Here is a 19,149-nt window from a genome sequence, read left to right as displayed (position 1 = left end):
TGTGATAATTATGTTAAACAATTGTGTAACATAATTGTATCACAGGCAGAGGGGAGGATTTTGTGTGTAAATGCTGAGAGTGTCTTTTGTAATGTACGTGTATGATTGGTTATTTTGTAACACCCTGTGGGTGGTCCTACCTAAGGGAAACTGTCATAAAAGAAGGTTCTTTGTGTGCCATTAAACAGACCACTGCTTGACCCTCAACACGGAGCTTTTTCTCGTTCTTGGGGGGATTTATGGTATGCTGTTAGAGACTGATTGCCAGGAGTGTAAGCCGATTATCTGCTTTTCTTGTTCGTCTGCTAGCAGCTATTTGTGAGGTTCCAGTTCGGGAGGTGGAGTGCTATTTTGTATCCAGTTCGGGAGTTTGGTGTTCTGCAGTAGCTGTGCCTGTATCTCTGGAAGGGGAAGATCTCCTAAACGGCGGTTTAACTCCTTTATGCCTGGGGGTGCCATTACACCTGGGTACTATCACTCCTGGGTGCGTTTTTTCTCTTACATGTTCCATTGTCTATTGGAAGAAATCATCACATACCTAATAAGTTTGTATACAATTTTCTAATACAATTTTCTAATACCGTGTTCTATATTGCTCCACTCACTACTGCACTTTAGTTTACAATAAAAGCCATTGGCAAGAAGTGTCTGTAATATGTTTTTGACCTGTCCGTGATGAGTTTGTATATCAGGAGAGTGAATGAGTATATCGTTGAGATATACAATAGCACATGTGTGTAAATAGTTCCATAAAACATCATTGATGAAATCTTGGAAGACGGCAGGAGCGTTACACAGACCGAAGGGCATAATGGTGTATTCATAATGGCCACTTCAGGTGTTGAATGCCGTCATCCACTCATCTCCCTCTTTGATGCGAACAAGATTGTATGCTCCTCTAAGATCTAGTTTGGTAAATATTTTAGAACCACAAAGTTTGTCAAAGAGTTCTGTTATCAAGGGTATGGGGTAAGCATTCTTAAGAGTAATCTTATTTAGGCCTCTATAATCTATACATGGACGAAGATCCCCCTCTTTTTTAGAAACAAAAAAGAAACCTGCCCCTGCTGGAGAAGAAGAACGTCTAATAAATCCCTTTTTTATGGATTCTTGTATGTACTCCTCCATAACCTTATCTCAGTTTGAGATAGAGGGTATGCTGTCCCCTTGGGTGGCATAGTGCCAGGAAGAAGCTTGATGGCACAATCGTAGGGTCTGTGAGGAGGAAGACGGTCAGCCTCCACTTTATCAAACACTCTCTTAAGATCCTGGTATTGAGGTGGTACAAAAGTGGATAGAGGAGGGGACATAGGAACATTAAGAGAGCAGAGGGGTCTAACATGATTTATGCAAGTATGTTCTCAGGAGGGGCTCCAAGACAAAACCTGTCTTTCTCTCCAATCAAGAATAGGGTTATGTTTTTGTAACCAGGGAAATCCAAGAACTAGGGGACAAGAAGGAGAAGAAATGACTTGAAATGACAAATTGTCTTGATGTGTTGTGCCCACCATTACAATAACAGCTTCTGTTTGGTGTGTCACAAACGGGACTGTTAAAGGTCTACCATCTATTGCCTCAACGGCCAAGGGTGTTTTTCTCTCTTCCAAAGGAAGAGAAATGGATGATGAAAAAGCCTGGTCAATAAAGTTGTCAGCTGAACCAGAGTCAATGAGGGCCATAGTTTGGTGACAAAACTTTCCCCAAGAAAGGGTTACAGGTATAAGACACCTGTGTGGAGCTGTTTTAGGGGACAGAGACATTACACCCAAGGCCGGTCCCCTGAACGAGCTTAGGCGGTGGAGTTTTCCGGGCGAGATGGGCAGTTCTTACATAAATGTCCTTTATTGCCACAGTATAGGCACAACCCTTCCCTCCTTCTGCAAGACTTTTCAGCCTCAGAGAGTCTGGTAGTACCTAATTGCATGGGTTCGGGATCAGGTTCAGGTGCTGGTAAGGCTGTAAATCCAGTTACCGTAGGACGAGGAGTAGTTCGTCCTAAAGCCCTTCTTTACCTATCTAGATGAAGATGCTTCTGCCTGACCCGTATATCTATGTCTGACATGTATTGTATCAAATCCTCGAGGAGCTCTGGAAGATCTCTAGCTGCCACCTCATCTTGTAAGGACTCAGTAAGTCTCTCAAAAAAACAGCTGTCAGGGCACTATTATTCCAGGTTACCTCAGAGGCTAACGTACGGAAATCAATGGCATAGTCGGCCACAGATCTAGAACCCTGTTTTATTTTCAATAAAGCCCTGGCAGCTAGTCTCTTTCTGCCTGGAGGACTGAACACATTCCTGAAAGTCCTGAGAAATAGCTCAAGATTAAATACAATTATATCATCATTCTCCCACAAAGGATTGATCCAAGCTAAAGCTTTACCATCTAATAGGTTAATAATAAACGCTATCTTGGACCTGTCAGTGGAAAATTAATTGGGAGCTGTGACAGACCCCTTTTGGAGTGGCAGATACCATCTCGGATAATTGCTGTTGTATGTGGATTATTGGGGATTTCGGGTACTTATGGATCCGTACGGTACACACCGCCACGTGGAGAGAACAATGGGTCGCGGCCATTTTGACCGCATGGACTAATGACCGAACTTTCCACACGACGAATTTCACCCTTACCGATAACGTACGTCCATGCTGGTCGACAGATCCAGAGTACCGAAATCAAGACACCGGATCCAAGAGAGACTCTTTGTTTATATTATATTGTTCATGCGTAAATGGTGCAAACGTGTATCTAGCGAACGGCCCAACCGATCTAGGGGATTTTCACGTATATTGTTCCCTTAGATCTCCGTTCCCTAATACACATAGCACATTGTATTTTCGTTACATATTGTGTGTGTTATTAAACCTGTAATAATTGTAAAATATTCTGCCCGGTACAGTGGGAGTGACTCCCACTGTAAATGTATTATCTCCTCCGGATACGGGGAGGAGTTGTTGTACGGCATAAAAGCCCGAGTTACAGAATAAACGTTATTCCTACTTTGACCCTCAACACAGAGTCTCGTCTCGTGCTTGGAGGGGATGGCTATTACTTGGATTCGTAATTATTGGGAACCTGTTATGCTTTAGCTGACTTCAGCTTGAGGGGGAAAGGACACCTTCTCAGCGGTGTAAACCCCTACTACACCGGGGTGCCGCTACAATTGGTGGCAGCGGCGGGATCGTTCTTTCACCCCAGAAGGACAGCTACCGAGAGCAAACAGGATGGAGGCCTACTACGGAAGGTTGAAACGATCTACCCTAAAAGACTTGTTGGAGAGCCGTGGTCGTTCGGCTAGCAACAAAAAGAAACGAGACATTTTGGCAGAGTTGGTCGCATTGGACTTAGCTGAGCATAATGGCGAACTGGGTGTCGAACCAAACCCAGAACCGGAGATCGCATTGGTCCGAACCCCGGAAGACGAACGATTCGACCACGAGGTGAGGGTAAGGCTGGCTCACTACGGACCAAACCCCTCACCTAGGATTGTAACCCAAGTAATTGCGGCGGTCGATGCCAACCGGCGCCAGACTTCCACCAGCGCCAGTCCAATTGCTGGGACTTTCCAAATTCCCGAGGAAAAGAGGAAAGTACACTTTGCCGCTTTTAAAAATTTTGTAGAAACAGAGGGGGAGATTGACCAATACCTAGCGGACTTTGAACGTCAATGTGCCTTGCATAAAGTACCCTCCGAGGAGTGGGTCAAAATTTTGTCTGGCAAATTATCCGGACGAGCCAGTGATGCTTTCCGGGCGATCCCGGACCATGAGGTGGGAAACTATCGATTGGTAAAGGAAGCTCTATTGTCCCGATATGCGGTAACCCCAGAAGCATATCGGAGACGCTTCCGAGAATCCCGAAAGCAAACCAGTGACTCCTACACCGAATGGGCCTGCCGATTACAACGCACGGCTGGCCACTGGATGGATGGGTGCCAAGCTACCACCGCGGAGGAGGTCTTACAGTTGTTTTTGTTGGAACATTTTTTTGAAAAGGTGGACAAGGAGCTCAGAGAGTGGATTCGGGATAGGAGACCCCTTACCCTACCCGAAGCCGCACGGTTGGCCGACGAGTACGCAGACGCCCGCAAACCCGATCTCTCGGTCCAAAAGACAGCTGCCCGAGTAGAAAGCCGCCCCGTCGGCCCTACTCCAACCACCCCCGTTACTCAACCTAGCTACAACACTTCCTCCCGCTTCGCCCAGTCCAGTGTCCCGGACCGCCGGCGGTGCCATAGGTGCCAACAGGTGGGCCACCTGAGAGACAAATGCCCACTTGATCCAGCTCGACAAACTTCGTGGAGGAAGCCCGCTGAAGGGAACACCCGGCCCTTTACCCCGGGGGCCCATTGCATTGAAGCCCAGCCCCTGGGGGAAGAGCAATGGGAAATTTTGCACGAGGCCAACCCCCTATATGCGGCTGCTGTAGACAACCGTCAACATCACCGACAAACCGTCCGAGTAAATGGACAAGTTGTCAGTGGATTACGAGACACTGGGGCCACCTTAACCTTGATTCAACACGACTTGGTCCCCGAAAAGGAGCATACTGGACAAACGGTGGCCGTTAGAGTGGCCGGGGGTGCGGTGCATCGCCTCCCCACGGCCCGAGTGCATTTGGATTGGGGGGTGGGAGCTGGCCAAGTGAATGTGGGCCTGATGAAAGGGCTACCAGCGGAAGTACTCTTGGGAAATGATTTAGCCCCGCTGTTGTCCGCTTTTGCTCCTCAAGGCCCTGCTGGAGCCTGTCCTGTCACCACCCGAGCTCAGGCTCGTGCCATTGGAATCGGCCCGCCGGTCGTGGAGACCCAGGTAAGATCTAACCCTCCGACTGTGACCTTAGGACAGACCCCCTTAGACTGGGATACCCCTGAGACTTTCGGGAGGGAGACGCGGGGAGACGCCACTCTACGGAAGTATAGGGATAAAGCTGACAAAAAGGAACCAGGGACGGATGGGGAAAGCTACGAGTGGGTGGGGGATAGACTGTATAGGATCCCCCAGGAGCCCGCAACAGGTAAAAACCCCGTCCCACAGAAGCAACTAGTGCTACCGAAAAAGTACCGACAAGAGATCATGAGGATCGCTCATGATATACCCTTAGCTGGCCATTTAGGAGTACGTCGCACGGGCCATAGGATTACCCAGAATTTCTTCTGGCCAGGGTTTAACCGGGACGTGCGACAATATTGCAGAACCTGTGACACTTGCCAACGGGTGGGTAAGAGGGGGGATCGCCCAAAGGCCAAATTAATGTCGATGCCGATCATTGGGGAACCTTTCTATAGGGTCGCTGTCGACATTGTAGGCCCCCTAGCACGACCCAGCCCATCCGGTAAGAAGTACATTCTTACTGTGGTGGACTATGGGACCCGGTACCCAGAGGCAGTACCCCTGTCAAATATTGAAGCGGAGACAGTAGCCGATGCCTTGGTTAAGATATTCACTTGGGTGGGGTTCCCTAAAGAAATCCTATCCGACCAGGGAACCCAGTTCACGGCCATACTCACACAGCAGTTATGGAAAGTGTGCCACATTAAACCCCTGCTCAGTTCCCCATACCACCCCCAAACTAACGGTCTCTGTGAGCGCTTTAATGGGACTCTCAAACAAATGTTGAGGACCTTTACGGACGGTTGCAGAGACTGGGAAAGATTCCTACCCCACCTGTTATTTGCCTATAGGGAGGTCCCCCAAGAATCTACGGGTTTCTCTCCCTTTGAGTTATTGTATGGGAGGAGGGTGCGAGGACCCCTCGATCTCATTCGGGACCACTGGGAAGGGGAGACCGAACAGGCAGGGACACCTATTGTGCCATATGTCCTGGAACTCCGGGACCGCATGGAGCAACTCTCCCTATTGGTCTCCAGGCGGCCCAGGGGCCCAGGGGCGACAGAAACGATGGTACGATAGGGGTGCCCGGCAACGACTATTCCAAATAGGGCAGAAGGTATTGGTGCTAAAACCGGTGAAGGACAACAAACTGCAAGCTGCGTGGCAGGGTCCTTACAAGGTTTTAGCCCAACTCTGTGACACCACCTACCTTATTGCCAGCTGTGCAGATGAACGGATCCAACGATCCTTTCATGTGAACATGCTGAAGGAGTACCAAGAACGGCAAGAAGATATTCACGCTGTTTGTGCCCCAGCTACTGATGACCCCGAAAACTTACCCCTACCTGACCTGCTAGAAGGGGAGACTCACCCCGACCCAGTTAGCCTAGTGAAGCTGGGAGAGCGACTGAACCCTACGGAGCTGGAGCAAGCTAGACAGCTCCTATGGGAGAAACAGAGTACCTTCTCCCAGGAGCCAGGATACACCACCCTGGCCATACACAAGGTAGAAACCCCAGGGCAGGCCCCCCTCCGACAACCCCCTTACCGTATTCCGGAAGCCGTCCGGGACGGGATGCTAAAGGAAATACGGGAAATGACCCAGCTAGGGGTCATTGAACCATCAGACAGTCCCTGGGCCTCTCCCGTAGTCCTAGTCCCCAAGAAAGACGGAACCACTCGGTTCTGCGTCGACTACCGACGACTGAATGAGAAAACTACCACTGACGCTTACCCTATGCCCCGGGTAGACGAACTATTAGATCGCATAGCCAGGGGTAACTATCTCTCTACCATAGACCTCTGCAAGGGTTATTGGCAGATTCCCCTGGCCGAGGATGCCGTCCCCAAGTCGGCATTTGTCACCCCGTTTGGCCTATACCAATTTAAGGTCATGCCATTCGGGATGAAAAATGCCCCGGCTACGTTCCAGCGAATGGTGGATCGGCTCCTCGATGGATTCCAGGAGTTTGCGTGTGCATACCTGGATGACATTGCGATCTACAGTGAGTCTTGGGAAGAACATTTAGTCCACGTAGGGGTAGTATTAGATAAGATTCGGGCCGCGGGCCTGACACTAAAACCCGAGAAGTGCCATTTAGGAATGGCCGAGGTCCAATACCTGGGTCACCGAGTAGGGTGTGGAAACCAGAGGCCGGAGCCTGCCAAGGTTGAAGCAGTAGCGAACTGGCCCACACCTAATACCAAGACCCAAGTATTGGCCTTCTTAGGGACCGCCGGGTATTATAGGCGCTTTGTCCCTGATTATAGTACGGTAGCCAAGCCCTTGACTGACTTGACCAAGAAGAATTTACCCAGACAGGTCCTGTGGTCTCCCGCTTGTGAAGCCGCATTCCAATCGCTCAAACATGCACTTGTTAATGCTCCTGTCTTGGCTGCCCCAGTACCTAACAAACGTTTCCTTGTACATACAGACGCTTCCATGTATGGACTGGGGGCTGTGCTGAGCCAAATCGGGGAAGATGGAAAGGAGCATCCGGTCGCATACCTCAGCCGAAAGTTGTTACCGAGGGAAGTGAGTTATGCGGCCGTAGAGAAAGAGTGCCTGGCCCTGGTATGGGCATTGAAAAAACTAACCCCTTATTTGTATGGACAAGAATTTTCCTTGGTAACCGACCACAATCCATTGGTATGGCTTAACCGGGTCGCAGGAGACAATGGCCGATTGCTAAGATGGAGCTTGGCCCTGCAAACGTACAATTTCACCATCAGCTATCGACCCGGTAAGCTAAATGGCAACGCCGATGGGTTGTCCCGACAACTTGACAATTCTCCGGACAAGTGAATTCCGGTCATCCCTAAGTTAATCCGAAAGGATCAAGCCAGGTCTGCCGGAGTGTACCACTAGGAGGGAGCCGTGTGACAGACCCCTTTTGGAGTGGCAGATACCATCTCGGATAATTGCTGTTGTATGTGGATTATTGGGGATTTCGGGTACTTATGGATCCGTACGGTACACACCGCCACGTGGAGAGAACAATGGGTCGCGGCCATTTTGACCGCATGGACTAATGACCGAACTTTCCACACGACGAATTTCACCCTTACCGATAACGTACGTCCATGCTGGTCGACAGATCCAGAGTACCGAAATCAAGACACCGGATCCAAGAGAGACTCTTTGTTTATATTATATTGTTCATGCGTAAATGGTGCAAACGTGTATCTAGCGAACGGCCCAACCGATCTAGGGGATTTTCACGTATATTGTTCCCTTAGATCTCCGTTCCCTAATACACGTAGCACATTGTATTTTCGTTACATATTGTGTGTGTTATTAAACCTGTAATAATTGTAAAATATTCTGCCCGGTACAGTGGGAGTGACTCCCACTGTAAATGTATTATCTCCTCCGGATACGGGGAGGAGTTGTTGTACGGCATAAAAGCCCGAGTTACAGAATAAACGTTATTCCTACTTTGACCCTCAACACAGAGTCTCGTCTCGTGCTTGGAGGGGATGGCTATTACTTGGATTCGTAATTATTGGGAACCTGTTATGCTTTAGCTGACTTCAGCTTGAGGGGGAAAGGACACCTTCTCAGCGGCGTAAACCCCTACTACACCGGGGTGCCGCTACAGGAGCCATTTCAAAATGTACCTCCACCTGGTTCGAAAAGCCCCTGCATAAAGACGGATCCCCGGAGTAACAGGGAGGAGGGGTGAGATGAACAGATGGTGTAGGATGGGACATGGATGGTAAGGATACAGCACGTTGAGCACTGTTCTCGTCCGCCTCTTGCTGGAGGCAAGCAGTTTTTAGTAAGGATGGTTTGCAAAGCTTGGGCAAACTGATCCATCCTACGATCTAAACCCTCCATTCTATTTTCGCAATCTGCCATTTGTTGTCCCAAGTTTGCAGGGTCCATGTCCCTGTCGTAATGTCAAGGTTGAGCTCCCCAAAACGCAAACTAAAGGACAAGAGAGGCAACCCCAGATAAACATATTACCGGTCCTTAAAATGGCCAGACTTAACGTGAAGATGAAATACAATATAGGAACATCAGATGAGCCAAAGTCAGGGTTAGAGCAGGAAGTGTAAGCGGTAAAACAAAGCCAAAGGTCAAGGAAGCCAGAGATAAGAATAACCATAAGACAAGCCGAAGTCAGATACCAAAGAAACACAAGTTAACAGAACGCACTCTCAGGCTACAAGAAACCATGACAGGGCAAGGAAGTGATGTAAGAAAGAGGTATAAATAGGGCTAGGTGAGATCTGATAGGTTAGGGATACAATAGGGTAGAATATAAATAGAGAGCAATACATGGGTACTATCCCTTTAAGTACAAAAAACAAATTGGATACCGCTCACTCTGGTACACTAAGAAGAAGGGGAGTAACCCCTAGTAGAAATGGGCAAAAAGGTGTAGAGGTAGTGTACCAGTGCAAGGGTACTAGGAACACATAAGAAGTACGATAAGTTTGCTGAAATGCCAATGGAAGGCTTAAAAGATTGAAAACAAAAAAGAATTTATTGATAAAGTATAATATTAAAAATTGCAAAAAAATTAGCAATCACCCAGAGTGTTACACACAAACTAAATAAATAGTGAAAACCTAAAATAAATAATTAGAAATATAATAAATGAAATGCATGGCTTGATAACTCGAAATCAAGACATTCTAAAGTTGCACTGTATATATTATGCGCTGGAGCAGACGTCTGTGCTCACCGGGAAGCTGTATCTGATAAACATTGAATATTGTAGGGGGAAGGATAAGATTAGTACTGGAATATGAAGGATGGGAATCCTATATGTATATATATATATGGAGTGGAGATATTAAATAGTGCCCGAATACAGGGAGCCGAGATTAACAGTATAGAGAAAAGGCTCTGTAATGGGATTACAGTTGTAGACTACTGGTGGAGGCAAGAACAATTCACACAATTTCCCCAGAAATTGTAGCTTTTCTAGTTAAGTGTTCTTGCATAGCAAGACCACTTAATGTTATCTCACATATATATTATTATTATTAAGTGTTCTTGCATAGCAAGACCACTTAATGTTATCTCACATATATATTATTAAGTGTTCTTGCATAGCAAGACCACTTAATGTTATCTCACATATATATTATTATTAAGTGTTCTTGCATAGCAAGACCACTTAATGTTATCTCACATATATATTATTAAGTGTTCTTGCATAGCAAGACCACTTAATGTTATCTCACATATATATTATTATTATTAAGTGTTCTTGCATAGCAAGACCACTTAATGTTATCTCACATATATATTATTAAGTGTTCTTGCATAGCAAGACCACTTAATGTTATCTCACATATATATTATTATTATTAAGTGTTCTTGCATAGCAAGACCACTTAATGTTATCTCACATATATATTATTAAGTGTTCTTGCATAGCAAGACCACTTAATGTTATCTCACATATATATTATTATTATTAAGTGTTCTTGCATAGCAAGACCACTTAATGTTATCTCACATATATATTATTATTATTATTCTTATTATTCTTATTATAGCCAAATTTGCCACCCTAACTCCTCCCACAGTTTTTACACTACATAGACAGAAATATACCGAAACGTGCGGATTGTTCCCGATCGGATTGCTATTACTTTGTGGAACGTTTCGGCGAATGGTTCATGGAATATCGTCGTTCTTGTGGCGAAATTTGTCCCATAGGAATGAATGGCAAAGCTAGAGTGGGAGCTGGCAAAAGCTGAAAAATCAGGACATGATTTCTAAACTGCCACCACTCCCTCATTTTCAGGCCCACCTACACAAATCTTATATCAAAATGTTCAGCTATCCCTGCTGCCACTAAAAATGTCAACAGCTAAGCCATAGTCCTTATAGTTTTCACAATATGACCATTTGTTTGCAACTCACGCAGTCCATTGACATTCATTGAAACTCCACTCTGCAAAGCTCACATTTGAAGGGCAATTTCTAAACTGCGACTGTGCCTTCATTGTTAATATCTCAGAGACATACTATACACCAAAATGTAGGTCTGGGTCTTGTGATTCTCACAATATAAAGCTCTTCACTGTAGGATTTATAGTTTTTAAAATACGACCATTTGAAGATGGCAACCGCAAAAATACTCTGACCTGTGCAAGGCTGCAGCAGCACGTGATGTCATAGACAGGGACTTTTGCACCTGCTAATGTTTTTATAACTGTATGTTTTAATGTAACTGTGAAGCACTTTGGGCAACAACGTTGCAATTAAATGTGCTATATAAATAAATAATAACAGTTACTCCGCCCATTCCAGTTATAGACTACTGGTGGAGGCAAGAACACTTAACACAATTTCCCCAGAAATTGTAGCTTTTCTAGTTATTATTATTATTATTATAGCCAAATTTGCCACCCTAACTCCTCCCACAGTTTTTACACTACATAGACAAAAATATACCAAAACGTGCAGATTGTTCCCGATCGGATTGCTATTACTTTGTGGAACGTTTCGGCGAATGGTTCTCGGAATAGCGTTGTTCTTGTGGCGAAATTTGTCCCATAGGAATGAATGGCAAAGCTAGAGTGGGAGCTGGCAAAAGCTGAAAAATCAGGACATGATTTCTAAACTGCCACCACTCCCTCATTTTCAGGCCCACACAAATCTTATATCAAAACGTTCAGCTATCCCTGCTGCCACTAGAAATGTCCACGGCTAAGCCATAGTCCTGATAGTTTTCACAATATGACCATTTGTTTGCAACTCACGCCTTCCATTGACATTCATTGAAACTCCACTCTGCAAAGCTCACTTTTGAAGGGCAATATCTAAACTGCGACTTTGCCTTCATTGTTAATATCTCAGAGACATACTATACATCAAAATGTAGGTCTGGGTCTTGTGATTCTCACAATATAAAGCTCTTCACTGTAGCATTTATAGTTTTAAAAATATGACCGTTTGAAGATGGCAACCGCAAAAATACTCTGACCTGTGCCAGGCTGCAGCAGCAAGTGATGTCATAGACAAAGCCTTTTACACCTGCTAATGTTTTTATAACTGTATGTTTTAATGTAACTGTGAAGCACTTTGGGCAACAACATTGCAATTAAATGTGCTATATAAATAAATAATAACTGTTACTCCGCCCACTCCAGTTGTAGACTACTGGTGGAGGCAAGAACACTTCACACAATTTCCCCAGAAATTGTAGCTTTTCTAGTTATTAAAGCGGCACGGTCATGCCGAACTTACCTTTCCTCAATCTCTTCCTCTTCTCCCCCTCTCTCGGGAACTGTTATTCTTTTCTTCCTGTCTTCTTTAGTTTTCTTTAAAATCATAAGACAAAGTAGGGACTCTTTGTCTTATGGAGGATTCCTCCGCTTGACCAGCTCTGACCAGCGGAGGAGCAAAGTGTGCTTCATTTCCGCTGGTCAGACCAATTTTCCCATGATCCCTAGCTTTCCTCCCAGTTCCCACAATGCTTCCTGTCAGTATTGCCGAACGTCCTGCCACTTAGACAGAACGCCGGCAAAACTGCCGAATTGCATCCTAACAGAATGAGCACTGTTTCTCCATTGGTGTTAGGATGCAATTCGGTACTTTGTTCGGATCGGAATTTCATTCAAATGAATGAAACTCCGATCCTATTCATTGCTGTGGCTGCATCTTGCAGCCGCTTAGTAGATAACTCCCTAATTCCCACGGTATCAGGGAGCTATCTACTAAAAGGCTGAAAGACCTGAATTGGTCTTTCAGCCAAATTTACTAACACCAAGTAAAAATGACTTGGTATTAGTAAATAATATGCCCCTACTCGCTATACCGAGAGTAGGGGCATGTCTAGTAAGCAGTGAGCAGCCTGTGGCTGCTCACTGTAGAAAAAATAAATAAAAATATTGCCCCCCACCCCTAAATGACGGGTGGGGGCCGTAAAGTAAAATAAGGGAGGGAGACCTATTGTCCCCCCCCCCCGGCCCCCACCCCCACCACTGAGCGGTGGGTGGGGGCCATAAAGATAATGAGGGGGGGGACCTACTGTCCTCCCCCCCGGCCCCCACCCCTGGGCGGCGGGTGGGGGCCATAATAGTAGTAGGGGGGGGGACCTACTGTCCTCCCCCCCGGCCCCCACCCCTGGCCGGCGGGTGGGGGCCATAATAGTAATAAGGGGGGGGGGGACCTACTGTCCTCCCCCCCGGCCCCCACCCCTGGGCGGCGGGTGGGGGCCATAATGGTAATAAGAGGGGGGGGACCTACTGTTCTCCCCCCCCCGGCCCCCACCCCTGGGCGGCGGGTGGGGGCCATAATAATAATAAGGGGGGGGACACCTACTGTCCTCCACCCCCCGGCCCCCACCCCTGGGCACGGGTGGGGGCCATAATAGTAATAAGGGGGGGGGGATCTACTGTCCTCCCCCCCCCCCGGCCCCCACCCCTGGGCGGCGGGTGGGGGCCATAACGATAATGGGGGGGGACCTACTGTCCTCCCCCCGCCCCCAACCCTGGGCGGCGGGTGGGGGCACTAAGTAAATTCCCCCCCCCCCCATCAAGGTGACTAGGGGTGCCCAAGCCCCTAGTCACCCACCCCCCACCCAAATAAAAAATGCCCCTACCTACCCCCCTCACCCTAAAAAATAGTGAGGGGGGAATAAAATTGCTAACCTGTAAAGTAAAATTAAACTTACCATTCGACGTCTTCTTTTTTCTAAAATCTTCATTTTTCAGCCCCAAAAAAGGCCAAATAAAAAACCATCATAGCCGTCGAACTAAAAATAAAATAAAAAACCCGAGCGCAAAAAAAAAACCCGACGAAAAAGAAAAAACCCGAGCGCACAAAAAAATAATCCATCTTCACCCATGGAGGGCTCCGTGCAGACTGAGCTCCGCAGGGCGGGGCAAGGCTTATAAAGCCTTGCCCCGCCCTGCAATTAGCCTAAGAACACTCTGATTGGTGGGTTTAAGCCAATCAGAGTGCTCTTTGTCATTTTACAAGCGTGGGAAAGTTCTTTGGAATTTTCCCACGCTTGTAAAATGTCACAGAGCACTGTGATTGGATGGCTTGAAATCCATCCAATCACAGTGCTCTTTGTCATTTTACAAGCGTGGGAAAGTTCTTTGGAATTTTCCCACGCTTGTAAAATGTCACAGAGCACTGTGATTGGATGGCTTGAAATCCATCCAATCACAGTGCTCTGTGTCATTTTACAAGCGTGGGAAGGTTCTTTGGAATTTTCCCACGCTTGTAAAATGACACAGAGCACTGTGATTGGATGGCTTGAAATCCATCCAATCACAGTGCTCTGTGTCATTTTACAAGCGTGGGAAAGTTCTTTGGAACTTTCCCACGCTTGTAAAATGACACAGAGCACTGTGATTGGATGGCTTGAAATCCATCCAATCACAGTGCTCTGTGTCATTTTACAAGCGTGGGAAGGTTCTTTGGAATTTTCCCACGCTTGTAAAATGACACAGAGCACTGTGATTGGATGGCTTGAAATCCATCCAATCACAGTGCTCTGTGTCATTTTACAAGCGTGGGAAAGTTCTTTGGAACTTTCCCACGCTTGTAAAATGACACAGAGCACTGTGATTGGATGGCTTGAAATCCATCCAATCACAGTGCTCTGTGTCATTTTACAAGCGTGGGAAAGTTCTTTGGAACTTTCCCACGCTTGTAAAATGACACAGAGCACTGTGATTGGATGGCTTGAAATCCATCCAATCACAGTGCTCTGTGTCATTTTACAAGCGTGGGAAAGTTCTTTGGAATTTTCCCACGCTTGTAAAATGACACAGAGCACTGTGATTGGATGGATTTCAAGCCATCCAATCACAGTGCTCTGTGTCATTTTACAAGCATGGGAAAGTTCTTTGGAATTTTCCCATGCTTGTAAAATGACACAGAGCACTGTGATTGGATGGCTTGAAATCCATCCAATCACAGTGCTCTGTGTCATTTTATAAGCGTGGGAAAGTTCTTTGGAATTTTCCCACGCTTGTAAAATGACACAGAGCACTGTGATTGGATGGATTTCAAGCCATCCAATCACAGTGCTCTGTGTCATTTTACAAGCGTGGGAAAATTCCAAAGAACTTTCCCACGCTTGTAAAATGACAAAGAGCACTCTGATTGGCTTAAACCCACCAATCAGAGTGTTCTTAGGCTAATTGCAGGGCGGGGCAAGGCTTTATCAGTCTGCGCGGAGCCCTCCATGGGTGAAGATGGATTATTTTTTTGTGCGCTCGGGTTTTTTCTTTTTCGTCGGGTTTTTTTTTTTTGCGCTCCGGTTTTTTATTTTATTTTTAGTTCGACGGCTATGATGGTTTTTTATTTGGCCTTTTTTGGGGCTGAAAAATGAAGATTTTAGAAAAAAGAAGACGTCGAATGGTAAGTTTAATTTTACTTTACAGGTTAGCAATTTTATTCCCCCCTCACTATTTTTTAGGGTGAGGGGGTAGGTAGGGGCATTTTTTATTTGGGTGGGGGGTGGGTGACTAGGGGCTTGGGCACCCCTAGTCACCTTGATGGGGGGGGGGGGAAATTTACTTAGTGCCCCCACCCGCCGCCCAGGGGTGGGGGCGGGGGGAGGACAGTAGGTCCCCCCCATTATCGTTATGGCCCCCACCCGCCGCCCAGGGGTGGGGGCCGGGGGGGGAGGAAGAAAGGTAGATTCCCCCCCCCCCTTATTACTATTATGACCCCCACCCGCCGCCCAGGGGTGGGGGCCGGGGGGTGGAGGACAGTAGGTCCCCCCCACCCTTATTATTATTATGGCCCCCACCCGCCGCCCAGGGGTGGGGGCCGGGGGGGGAGAACAGTAGGTCCCCCCCTCTTATTACCATTATGGCCCCCACCCGCCGCCCAGGGGTGGGGGCCGGGGGGAGGACAGTAGGTCCCCCCCCCTTTATTACTATTATGGCCCCCACCCGCCGGCCAGGGGTGGGGGCCGGGGGGGAGGACAGTAGGTCCCCCCCCCTCATTATCTTTATGGCCCCCACCCACCGCTCAGGGGTGGGGGTGGGGACCGGGGGGGGGGGACAATAGGTCTCCCTCCCTTATTTTACTTTACGGCCCCCACCCGTCATTTAGGGGTGGGGGGCAATATTTTTTTTTTTTTTCTACAGTGAGCAGCCACAGGCTGCTCACTGCTTACTAGACATGCCCCTACTCTCGGTATAGGGAGTAGGGGCATATTATTAACTAATACCAAGTCATTTTTACTTAGTGTTAGTAAAGTTGGCTGAAAGACCAGTTTAGGTCTTTCAGCCTTTTAGTAGATAGCTCCCTGATACCGTGGGAATTAGGGAGTTATCTACTAAGCGGCTGCAAGATGCAGCCACAGCAATGAATAGGATCGGAGTTTCATTCATTTGAATGAAATTCCGATACGAACAAAGTACCGAATTGCTTCCTAACACCAATGGAGAAACTCTTCTCATTCTGTTAGGATGCAATTCGGCAGTTTTGCCGGCGTTCTGTCTAAGTGACAGGACGTTCGGCAATACTGACAGGAAGTATTGTGGGAACTGGGAGGAAAGCTAGGGATCATGGGAAAATTGGTCTGACCAGCGGAAATGAAGCACACTTTGCTCCTCCGCTGGTCAGAGCTGGTCAAGCGGAGGAATCCTCAATAAGACAAAGAGTCCCTACTTTGTCTTATGATTTTAAAGAAAACTAAAGAAGACAGGAAGAAAAGAATAACAGATCCCGAGAGAGGGGGAGAAGAGGAAGAGATTGAGGAAAGGTAAGTTCGGCATGACAGTGCCGCTTTAATGTTATCTCACATATATATTATTAAGTGTTCTTGCATAGCAAGACCACTTAATGTTATCTCACATATATATTATTATTATTATTATACCCAAATTTGCCACCCTAACTCCTCCCAATGTAGGTCTGGGTCTTGTGATTCTCACAATATAAAGCTCTTCACTGTAGGATTTATAGTTTTTAAAATACGACCGTTTGAAGATGGCAACCGCAAAAATACTCTGACCTGTGCAAGGCTGCAGCAGCAAGTGATGTCATAGACAGGGCCTTTTGCACCTGCTAATGGTTTCTATAACTGTATGTTTTAATGTAACTGTGAAGCACTTTGGGCAACAACGTTGCAATTAAATGTGCTATATAAATAAATAATAACAGTTACTCCGCCCACTCCAGTTGTAGACTACTGGTGGAGGCAAGAACACTTCACAATTTCCCCAGAAATTGTAGCTTTTCTAGTTATTCTTATTATTCTTATTATAGCCAAATTTGCCACCCTAACTCCTCCCACAGTTTTTACACTACATAGACAAAAATATACCAAAACGTGCAGATTGTTCCCGATCGGATTGCTATTACTTTGTGGAACGTTTCGCCGAATGGTTCACGGAATATCGTCGTTCTTGTGGCGAAATTTGTCCCATAGGAATGAATGGCAAAGCTAGAGTGGGAGCTGGCAAAAGCTGAAAAATCAGGACATGATTTCTAAACTGCCACCACTCCCTCATTTTCAGGCCCACCTACACAAATCTTATATCAAAACGTTCAGCTATCCCTGCTGCCACTAGAAATGTCCACGGCTAAGCCTTAGTCCTGATAGTTTTCACAATATGACCATTTGTTTGCAACTCACGCCTTCCATTGACATTCATTGAAACTCCACTCTGCAAAGCTCACATTTGAAGGGCAATTTCTAAACTGCGACTGTGCCTTCATTGTTAATATCTCAGAGACATACTATACATCAAAATGTAGGTCTGGGTCTTGTGATTCTCACAATATAAAGCTCTTCACTGTAGGAATTATAGTTTTTAAAATACGACCGTTTGAAGATGGCAACCGCCAAAATACTCTGACCTGTGCAAGGCTGCAGCAGCAAGTGATGTCATAGACAAAGCCTTTTACACCTGCTAATTTTTTATAACTGTATGTTTTAATGTAACTGTGAAGCACTTTGGGCAACAACATTGCAATTAAATGTGCTATATAAATAAATACTAACAGTTACTCCGCCCACTCTAGTTGTAGACTACTGATGGAGGCAAGAACACTTCACACAATTTCCCCAGAAATTGTAGCTTTTCTAGTTATTATTATTCTTATTATAGCCAAATTTGCCACCCTAACTCCTCCCACAGTTTTTACACTACATAGACAAAAATATACCAAAACGTGCAGATTGTTCCCGATCGGATTGCTATTACTTTGTGGAACGTTTCGCCGAATGGTTCACGGAATATCGTCGTTCTTGTGGCGAAATTTGTCCCATAGGAATGAATGGCAAAGCTAGAGTGGGAGCTGGCAAAAGCTGAAAAATCAGGACATGATTTCTAAACTGCCACCACTCCCTCATTTTCAGGCCCACCTACACAAATCTTATATCAAAACGTTCAGCTATCCCTGCTGCCACTAGAAATGTCCACGGCTAAGCCTTAGTCCTGATAGTTTTCACAATATGACCATTTGTTTGCAACTCACGCCTTCCATTGACATTCATTGAAACTCCACTCTGCAAAGCTCACATTTGAAGGGCAATTTCTAAACTGCGACTGTGCCTTCATTGTTAATATCTCAGAGACATACTATACATCAAAATGTAGGTCTGGGTCTTGTGATTCTCACAATATAAAGCTCTTCACTGTAGGAATTATAGTTTTTAAAATACGACCGTTTGAAGATGGCAACCGCCAAAATACTCTGACCTGTGCAAGGCTGCAGCAGCAAGTGATGTCATAGACAAAGCCTTTTACACCTGCTAATTTTTTATAACTGTATGTTTTAATGTAACTGTGAAGCACTTTGGGCAACAACATTGCAATTAAATGTGCTATATAAATAAATACTAACAGTTACTCCGCCCACTCTAGTTGTAGACTACTGATGGAGGCAAGAACACTTCACACAATTTCCCCAGAAATTGTAGCTTTTCTAGTTATTATTATTCTTATTATAGCCAAATTTGCCACCCTAACTCCTCCCACAGTTTTTACACTACATAGACAAAAATATACCAAAACGTGCAGATTGTTCCCGATCGGATTGCTATTACTTTGTGGAACGTTTCGCCGAATGGTTCACGGAATATCGTCGTTCTTGTGGCGAAATTTGTCCCATAGGAATGAATGGCAAAGCTAGAGTGGGAGCTGGCAAAAGCTGAAAAATCAGGACATGATTTCTAAACTGCCACCACTCCCTCATTTTCAGGCCCACCTACACAAATCTTATATCAAAACGTTCAGCTATCCCTGCTGCCACTAGAAATGTCCACGGCTAAGCCATAGTCCTGATAGTTTTCACAATATGACCATTTGTTTGCAACTCACGCCTTCCATTGACATTCATTGAAACTCCACTCTGCAAAGCTCAC

This window comes from Pelobates fuscus, chromosome 2 (assembly GCF_036172605.1).
Source record: "Pelobates fuscus isolate aPelFus1 chromosome 2, aPelFus1.pri, whole genome shotgun sequence".
NCBI classification, from domain to species: Eukaryota; Metazoa; Chordata; class Amphibia; order Anura; family Pelobatidae; genus Pelobates; species Pelobates fuscus.
Note: the sequence above shows the minus strand (reverse complement) of the source record.